This window comes from Dermacentor albipictus, chromosome 5 (genome assembly GCF_038994185.2).
Source record: "Dermacentor albipictus isolate Rhodes 1998 colony chromosome 5, USDA_Dalb.pri_finalv2, whole genome shotgun sequence".
NCBI classification, from domain to species: domain Eukaryota; kingdom Metazoa; phylum Arthropoda; class Arachnida; order Ixodida; family Ixodidae; genus Dermacentor; species Dermacentor albipictus.
The window spans coordinates 106,276,831-106,287,175 of record NC_091825.1 but is presented as its reverse complement, the minus strand read 5'-3'; the positions used below and the strand labels follow the sequence as shown (position 1 = coordinate 106,287,175).

General features: G+C 47.6%; 1 long non-coding RNA gene across 1 annotated transcript; it reads right to left on the bottom strand.

The window, feature by feature from the left end:
• Positions 1-5,903: 5,903 nt before the first annotated feature.
• LOC139060005 (uncharacterized) lies at positions 5,904-9,755 on the bottom strand. The gene is made up of 4 exons (XR_011514560.1): positions 8,507-9,755; positions 8,228-8,429; positions 7,950-8,150; positions 5,904-7,877 (listed from the first exon to the last, which is right to left on the bottom strand). It is a non-coding gene; the product is annotated as an uncharacterized lncRNA (long non-coding RNA).
• Between the last annotated feature and the right edge of the window lie 590 nt (positions 9,756-10,345).

The window sequence follows — 10,345 nt, the reverse complement described above, 5'->3', positions numbered from 1 at the left end:
ACGATACTTCGACGTATAAAAACGTAAAACTGACAACAGTTTTCTTAGATCAATAAAGCGAAAATAACAGCACAAGTAAAGGCACAGTAGCAGACTTCTTTGCATACATTAAAGTTAAAATAGCTTCAAGCCATAAAACTTATCTGAAACGGGTAAGCGTAGCAGAGCACCTTAACTGGAAGACGAAAAAAAAAACGGTTCCGGCATTTGTTTTCAGTAAACGAGAAAGCGCGCAAGTATTCGAAATTTCCCAGTTGGATGCGAAACGCAGAGAAGGGACTAAAACATTTTTAGACGACGATCTATATATACCACGTCACATCCTCCACTATCATGGCCTCAATGTGAAGTTATTTCGTGCATCGCTGTCGTATTGCTAACTATTGAGTGCTGTGTGGGTTTGTTTATTTTTTCTGGAGACTACGACGAAGTGCCTTCTTGGTAGAACGCTTCTATCTGTGTTCTGATTTCTGGCGAAATACGCGGAATTTCCTGGTGCCACGGCTCCCGGTATTGTGGCCATGGACGTGGAGCCTTCCAGAGGCCCTCCTGGCCAGAGGTCATCAAGGCCGTCCTGCACGAGGAAGAGAGGAAGCGTGCTCAGTGACACCGAGGACACTGAGCTGTACTCCGTGTCGGATGATGATAGCTTCCTCACTGTCCGCAGAAAGAGGGCTAAAAGGAGGACTGTCAACGCGAATACATCAACGCAAGCGAGCACGGCGACTCGGAAGTGAAGGCCTGAACGCTGGCCTCACGCCATCGTGTTCGTACCCGAGGAACCCTGAAGCAACCTCCGACTACTAAACAGGCAAGAACTATCCGTTTCCTTGGAAGGGGTCGTGCCGAATGAAATTAAGGACATTCGGATAAATACACGAATGAATGTCCTCGCAATCGATGTTTCGAACGGGAGTGCGCTCGAAAAATTGAAGCAAATCTCGGAGCTAGGGTGCATCAAAGTGCGTTCCTATATCCCGATTGATAATGCATCCACAGCAGGTGCAATTTATGACATCGATGTCGCCACTCTCAACGCGGACTTGCCCATCCTCGTCAAACCAGCGAGTGAGGGTGTTGTCATCACGCGTGTGAGCCGCCTTGGAACTTCGCGCTGCGTCAAAGTGATTTTCAAAGGAGGCTGCCTACCATCTCACGTCAAAGTCGGTCACTTCCGACACCCTGTTCGGCCCTTCGTATAAAAGCCTCTTCAATGTCAGTGCTTTAGGCTTGGACATGTCAAGGGGGTCTGTCCAAACTCGATACTGTGTCCCCGGTGTGCTGAACCTCACGCGGAGGACACGTGCCGGGCTACTGTCCTAAAGTGCGGCAACTGTAATGGTTGCCATGCTGCCTCGTCTAGGGACTGCCCTCGCATCAAGAAAGAGGTCGCTGTTCTGAAGTAAACGGTTCGAGACAATTCGACTCACTGGGAGTCTGCTGAAACGATCCAGCGTCGGCGTCACTGAACCTCCTCCAAAAAGGCAGACACACGAAAGGAGAGGGGTCCTTCCAGTGTAGCACAGACATTTTTCAATCAGGCCAAAAAGGGGCTGAACCGCACAAGAAAGTCAGCTGAAAATCTTTCTCGGGAAGAATGGCCTGCGCTTCTAAGCCAGCAACTGCCCACAAAAGCACAGATTGTCAAGGCCGCTCGGGAGTTTACTCCTGCCGCTGATGACAAGCCCAAAGCAGATCGACAAGTCATTTCAATGCTGCGTCCCCTCATAGATGTCATTCGAGTGATCATGTCGAACCTTGGAACAACGTCTGCTCGAAGTGCACTGAAAGTACTGGACGCCTTAAGCCCAGTGCTTGAGTCTCGAATAGACATGGCCAATGTTTTGCCAGTCACTAGACCCCCGAAAGCCACTTTCCCACATCTGGAGAACCATACGTGGTCTGCGTTCTCTCCCTGAACAACGCTTCCCATTCAAAGCGCTGGCGCTCTTCCAGAGGCGACTGGATGCTGATGCTGCCGAGGACTTGTGCAAGGATCACTGGCCAAGCAACCGGTCCAGGTTTTCCAGCGCCCAGTCACATCCCTGTTTCACGTGACGGCCGCATGGATCTTCCTTTCATAATGGAGGAACTAGACGTGGCTCTTGCTCTGTGCAGGCGTTCATCCTCGGGGCCAGATGGAATATCCTACCGCGCCTTCAACAACCTGAGTGATGGCGCACAGAGAGAACCGTTACATCTAAACAACGTATCTTCGCAAGATGGCATCGTACCCGAAGAATAGAAGACAAGCCGCTTGGTCCCTCTCCTGAAGCAAGGCAAGTCCCCACTTGAACTCGCCTCAAACCGCCCAATAGCGCTGGCTAGCTGTGTGGGAAAGATAATGGAAAAGATGATCCTTGCCCGCTTGGAGTGGTACCTGGAACGCTACAGCCTGTTACCAAATTGCATGGCTGAGTTGAGTTGAGTTATTGTAGGCTACTGGTGGGATTAGCCTTGCAGTTGCTGCCGGCAATTGCTCCACCGTAGCGACACTTAAAATAATTAAATCACGTAATCCGACACAGACCTCCCAATTACAAATGTTCACTCCTCAGTTCACCATGTGGAAGCCAAATCCGTGTCCTGTAGGTAATTTAACAGAAGGCGAGAGACCTCCTTCCTACACAACCGGTTCCCGCGCGAGAAAACTATGTCCTGATGCGAACTGTGAGGAAGTCCTGTGTTCTTGAGGGACCCGAATAACACCCTCCTTTCCGCGTTATACACAGTACAGCACATTACGTAATGTTCTATGTTACCGCACACACCACACGTTGAACATAATGGTGATAACGCCACGCCAGTCTTAAACATCCACGCAGGGGTACGAGCAGAGCCCGTGCGAATGCGGAGCAGTAAGGTGGCTTGGTTTCTTTTGAGACCCTTGATCACACATGGCTTGTGAGGTGAGCTCCACAAACTGAAGTGGCACGACACCGCATCTCTGAAGAGTCTCCCGTCTTCTTGAGGCACTTTTCTCGAAGGATTCCCAGACAGCGCTCTATGAGCGAGGCTGTCCGCCATCTCGTTGCCTATGATACCTACGTGTGATGGCACCCATTGGAATCGTATGGAGAAGCCTTTGACACTGAGATATTGCACCGAGCGTAGGGAGCTTAGAGATAAGGCATCAGTAGGGAACCCGTGCTCTAACCTTTGAAGGGCGGATTTCGAATCTGTAAGAATGACCACAGGTTGAGGCGTACAAAACCGTAGCTTTTTGAGAGCTGCCTCAATGGCAACGCTTTCGGCCGTTGTGGAGGTCGGAGGCTGGTTTTCGCCGAGATCGCTCATCGGTAGAGTGTTGATCTCGCTGTGTATGTCGAGCATCAAAAGTCACGCAAAAGATTATCTGCAGCTTTGTTCTTGGATGTCAAGGGGGCATACGATAACGTATCTCACGAAGCTATCCTCGATGCTCTTGAGATGGTTGGCCTAGGTGGTCGAGTTTTCCAATGGATTTCTCATTACCTTTTTATGAGATCTTTGTGTACCAGCGATGATAAGACCGCACGACACTACACCTACCGAGGTGTTCCTCAAGGCGGTGTATTAGGCCCTACCCTATTTAACCTCACACTCATTGGTCTCGATCATCTGCCAGAAGCGATCAAGATATCGATGTACGCAGACGACATATATATATATATGGACTTCAGGTGTGACGCCCTCAGATACATGCAAGACTTCAAAAAGCTGCTACTCTGACAGCTATATACCTCCGCAACCAAGATCTTGAAATTTCGTCAGACAAATGTACACTGATGGCCTTCACTGGCAAACCAATCGCACCTTACGCCATCTCAATAAATGGCCAGATAATTTCTTACGAGAAGACTCAGATTTCTTGGAATAATCATAGAGATCTCATGGAGCCCACACGTTACCTACTTGAAACAGCGTCTGACAGGAATTTCACAGCTTTTCAAGTTTCTTGGCGGAAAGACTTGGGGAATGTCGGTGCATGCAATGTTGGAATTGTACACGGCTCTTTTTATGGACTTATTGAGACACAGTTTGCCCGTACTGACCAACACTTGCCAGAAATCTTGGTGCTCTACAGGCTGTTCAAGCTCGGGCTCTCAGGGTTTGTCTTAGTTTGCCAAAATGCACATCGACAGTGGCGACTATTGCAATCTCCCGGGACCAACCCATACAAACACACATTGCGGTGGAAGTGTTGAGAGTGCTCATTAGGCACGTTGCCCGCGCCTGTTCCCGCCATCTGGCAACACTACCATCAGAAAGGCCACAGGCATCATTTTGTACCACGATTTTGGATTATTACAGCTGCCTTCCACCAGGCTTCACCCCCGCAACTAAGCCATCGATTCCTCCATGGTGTTTGACTCGACCTGCAGTGCACCTCACCATACCAGGAATCAAGAAAAAATCTGAGCTATCGTCACCTGTTCTTAAACAACTAAGTCTGCTCCTTTTGCACGAGAGGTACGCCGACCACGTACATATTTATACTGATGGAGCGGCTACTCTCCAGTGTTCCTCTGGAGCTGTGGTTTTCCCTGCGAAAGCCACCACCATCAGTTTCAAGACCTGTCACCCAACGACACCGATGGCTGCGGAACTTGCAGCTCTTTGGGCTGCACTTCGTCTCGTCAGCCAAGAACAACCTCGAAGATAGTCAATATTCAGCAACTCGAAGGTAGTGCTGCAGTCTTTGCTATCAGCCCTGCGGCGTGGACCACACGAACAATTGGTATACGAGATCAGAGAATTAATCCATACCTTGACTGAGAAAGGACGCCACGTGACCTTTCATTGGCTTCCAAGTCACTGCGGCGTCATAGGAAACAAACACGCCGATAACGCTGCTCGGTCGGCTGTTCAAGGCGACGAAGAGGAGCCGATACCATTATGAAGGACAGATGCCGCAAGAAGACTCCGAATGCTCAGCCGAGATATCACGTTCTCCTTGTGGAATGCAGGAAGTTTTCAATACAACCGGCTGCATAACCTAGACTTTTCTACGCCTTTGCATTCCAGCTGGACTCTGCCGTGGCGAAGCTACCCTGCTTTGTCGAATATGGCTAGGGGTGGCGTTCACCAAGTCCTTTGCTTTCCAAATCGGATTGGCCGACGACGCCTCGTGTGATAACTGTGGTAACGAGGAGACTCTTCAGCACCTCTGTGACTGTCCTCGCTATAATTTACAGAGACGATCGCTTGCAAACGCGATAGGGCGCTTTGACCGAAGACCTCTAACAGAGGAAGTTATATTAAAATGCCGCCATCACAAGCAATCGCAGCAGAAGGCGACGATAGCACTGTTGCAATATTTAAGGGCTACAGAAATGGACAAGCAGCTGTAGCATGAACAGATGTTCATAGTGCTGCAAGTGCTACTGTTCTGTGCGGTGAAAGTGTGCGGAGACAGTGACCAACTGTGATTGTATGACTGTGCTCCTCTCTTTATCTCTACTTTGTTATCACTTTACCTCCCCCTTCCCTCCGGATCTTCGGATCCGGAGGGAAACCGGATCTTCTCTGGTTAACCTCCCTGCCTTTCCCTCTCTCTATATATATATCTCGTTTTTTCTGCGTCCACGTACCAGTTGCGTTACACAAAGAAAGCCTCCAATGACACAATAAAAATTATGAGGTTTTTACATGCGAAAACCACGATCTGATGATGCACGCCGCAATGGGAGACTAATTTGGACAACCTGGGGCGTTTTAACGTGCACCCAAATTAAGTAAACGGGTATCGCATTTCGCCCAGATAGAAATGCGCCCGCCGTGGCCGGGATTCGATGGCGCAACCTCGTGCTTAGCAGCCCAACACCATAGCCACTAAACAACCACGGCGGATGCATATCAAGAAGTCCAAATCACCACACTGGTCGTATTGTAAATTGATTGCGAGTATTGTGTGGCGCAATTGCAGGACTGTCGTGTAACTGAAGATGGAAAATAAAAAGGCTTTCTACAGTAAGGCTTCATTGCGCTGTGTGTATGTTAGAGGTTAAGAAAAATGCATTCGACTGAGCACAACCGCGAATGCGTGGTTGCTCGACTTTCATCACAGCGTATGAAAGCAGCGAAAAAAAAAAGGCAAAGCAATGCGGCATACGTAACCATTTACCAAGAACAGTGCTCATTTTATATTTGGTTATCCAGCAACGCAGAGGTAAGGTTATTACAGCTTGAGAACAATGGAAGTAATTCGTAATAAATCAAGTGTGCGTCCTTATATCGAGATTAGGACAACAGTGGTAGCATGTGCAAATTCGATCACTATTCAACGTAAACGCATTCAGATGCGTGCGAAAAGCAATGGAAAGACGCACAGCGTACAGAAAAAAAAGTGCGGGTGAAACTGGTAAACTTAATTCCCTTCAACACAAAAAATACGAGTAAAGCGGACATTTCTAATCAAGGTTTCTTTGAGCTTGCTCGTCACTTCTCTAGACGTTTACACACGACTTGGCATAAGGGGAGTGGATGTAGCCGCTTCGAAGCAGCTGTTTGACAATGGCTCACGCGGTGCACTTTAATCACGAAATTACAAGTGTGCGTAATCTGAACTACAGTCAGCAGGCAATGACGTCACAGCCGCGTGAAGGGCGCCATGGCGTTTCAGCTTTCTTACCTATCTTGCAGAGTACGCGACAGTTGTGGACGCCATTATCAAACTACGGCGCGGTGTAAGCGGTGAACAAGCGACGACAGCGGGTAGCGCTGTCCGATAAACAAACGACAGGTGATACATAAGTTGGACCATGTAGATCCATAAAACCATTTCACGAGTGAAGGACACAACTAGAAACAGCGAGCCCGGTGACCTTTACCACCAACCAGTCTTTAAATATGGACGTCATTATCATGAGCAAATCAGGAAATATTTGTTGGCGAGAATAACCACCCTCCCCTTTCCCATTCATTGACATTGTGTCCTTTTGTAGTGGCATGTTAATCTTTTCGAGTCGGTGATGAGCGACGTGGAAAAACCGAGAATGTGTGAAGACCGTTTCTGGCACGAGAAAGGCGCCTGAACAAATCCGCTGAATGCTGAAACGAGGACAGATCAATCCATAGAGGAAAGCCAAAGAAACAAACGGGTTGACCAATCCAAAAGCCTATGTCCATAGACGATAGTGAACCATCAAACCAGGAAGCTTTCAACAGGAATGAACCGGGAAAAGTGAAGCAACTGTGACGTTGGAAATACTACCAAAACAAAAAAATTCGAAGCGCGCCAGGTAGCAGTGGAGCTCATGTCATACGTTCTCGTCGATCGAAAAAACGGAGCACACTACTACTACTACTACCACTACCACTACTACCACTACTACTACTACTACTACTACTACTACTACTACTACTACTACTACTACTACGAAAGAGCACAATGAATGAATGTCCATTACTCTCGCCACCAAAACTTTACAGATCGGCTCATGAAAACATCGACAGTCTTTATTAAGTACCCAGTGGTGTCCACTTAACCAGACCTTTACTGTTCGGCTCCGTATTCACCCGATTCCTAGAAGCGCTATCCATTCGCTGAGCAATGTGCGCCACTCTTGCAAAACAGAAAAGCTTGCTACACAAAACGTGAACATGCCTGCGGAAAAAGGCAACAGCGAACTGTAGGAGCCCATCCGATGGACGGTCTCGGGACGGTGAGCCCACGCAGTCCTTCAGAGCATGACCACGCCGTCGACACAAGTGCAGGACACCGCCAAGACAGAGGCGTGCGACGCGTTCACTAGTGGGAGGAAGCTTGTATAGAGCACGCGGCAGCACTACCGGGCTGAAGATAGTTGCTCGTGAGGCAAGGCCAGGAATGTTCTTGTAGACGAGAGTGCTGGAACGTTTCGCTTGCGCCACAAGCGACAGCGAACACCGGGAACCTGAAATGACAAGCCCTGTTGGCCATTCGAACACACGCAGGCGCAGTACAGTCGTGTTTACGCGATATTTACCAGAATCAAGTGCAAGGGCGCCAGGCTAAGTCCAGTCTAGCAGCAGGACGCCATCGGCGAGAGAACGTAGAAGCAATAGCTGTGGCTCATGGAACGGGTGATACTGGTGCCCGAAGTAATCTCTTTTGGAGCGCAGAACGGAGAGTCGATGTGCAGGAGCGTGCTAGGTACCCACCGCAGTCGAAAACAGGAGTGCAGAAGCTGTAACGACACAGTGCTTATTTGTTAAACACTGGAGGACACAGTCGTAATACCAGTGCCATGTAAACGACATTTACCAGTAGTAGTGCAGGTCGCGAAGACAAGTCCAGTCTACCAGCAGGACACCACTGGCGAGAGAATGTAGTAGATGCAACAGCAGTCGCTCCTGGGACAGATGATGCTCGTGCCTGAAGTAATCTTTTGGAGCGTAGACCGAAGAGTCGTGAAGAGCGCGCTGGGTACGTTTGTTGACCGCAATTGAAAACAAGAGTGCAGAAGCTGTAACGACACAGTGCTTATTTGTCAAACACTGGAGAACACAGTCGTAATACCAGTCCCGTGTAAACGACACTTACCAGTAGTAGTGCAGGCGAGGAAGAAAGCCCAGTGCAAAGACGAAACGAAGATTCAATGGAAAATAGAAAATACCCGACTGGATTGTGCCTGACCTATGTGGTGTAGAACTGCGAAACACGAAACTTGTCATGGTTCTTGACGCCGCAGAAACTGAGGACTTTCATTTTGAACTTTTTGAAGGCGGAATATACTGGCTTAGCTCCCCAGAAAGAAACTGTGCATAAAGTGGACTATGTAGTTACAAGGACTGTTCAGAAGCATGGAGAGAACAAGTTAACGTGTAAATCAACGAAGTAGCAATCGGAAGACTACGCCGAAGACACCAGACAAATGCAGCAGTGAGTTAAAATATAACTGTTCAATGCGAGATGTTTCCCACCTGGAAAGCAGAACAAGCGAGTTCGGAAGAATCTGAATAATAACTACCATATCGCGCCATCAAGCAATTCGAGAACACGAATTAGCAAGAAAATTAGGCGTAGTATTTGACGCCTCGTACGTGGTTAAGATCAGGAATGTTCTGAATGATTATCTGCAGATAGGAGTAAATGTGAATGCAAATGTACCAACATTTATTTTCTAAGAAATTCTTGCAATGACAGCAAACTTAAGTGAGTTTGCCTGGACGAAGTTATGCTTGGAACATCATAAGAAAACCAGGCAAAAGGCGTGTACATAGAAGCAAAAAAAAGTTCTCCGAGCTGCAATGAATCTTAGGAAATGGACATACAGTGAAGAAATGAGAATTTGAATTCGCATCGAGGTGCCGTTCTTACGTGATAAAGCGAGACCAGTATTCTAGGAATTAACTGGGACAAGGCCGACGGTATTCTCATTTTCCATCGATATGAAGACTCCAGTGAAATACGAAGCGATGAGTATTTCAAGCCAGGGCAAAAATATTTGGTCGGCTGGAATTTCTAACGTCCTGCACTGCAACAGCTAATATCGGTATTCAATGACGGGAAAAAAACGGAATCTTGAGACAACCCTCTCCCAGACGAAGATAAATGCTCTATGAAGAAATGTACAGAGGAAGATAAATGACTATATGCCTCAAAGCGCATCGACAAAAAGAAACGAAACGTAAGCGCCGAAACTTTTTTCGGATGCAAGCCCGGCGGTGTATTCAAGTGCAGCATTCATGGTACTGTTACGTCAGAGCGGAGACAGTGCTCGTCCTGGCGAAGAACAGAGTAGCTCTAATGAACACCATCGTCAGTCGCAAATTAGAACTTGCGAGCAACAGTAAAGTATCGGAGCACTTGTGCAATTGTGCTGCAGTGGAGATAGAAAAATGTATGAAGCAACCGTTGAACATAGACTACAAAAAAAAGCATTACTCAGTAGGAGAACAATGGGGATACGTCAATAGTACTGAAAAATCGAGCAGGTATAACCAGGAGTCACTGTAGAAAAGATGTAGTGAACAATTTTGTGGAAGGGATCCAAGTTGCTACAGACGAAATAGCCGTTACAAAATGCCGGTTAATAATGAAAGGAAAAAAGTTAATTATCGTGTCAGATATACGTCGAAAAGGATCTCAAGACCAGGCATTGAAGTTGACAGGTTTGGCAGTTACTTGAATATTTGGAAAGCAACTGCGTGAATGTTTCGTTCCGTGAATATTAGAGGACAAGTTCAACGGACCACTAAAAGCAGAAGAAATAAATACCGCCGAAACCTGCCTCATTTGGCTAGAACAAAGCGTGTATATTGCAAAATTGCAGCAATTCAGCAAGCAAGCGAATGTGCAGATAATAGGCGAATGCCAGATATAGTAAGATAAAGACCCAATGAGACTTCAAGGGCGCCTTCTGTAGGGGCCGTATCGCAA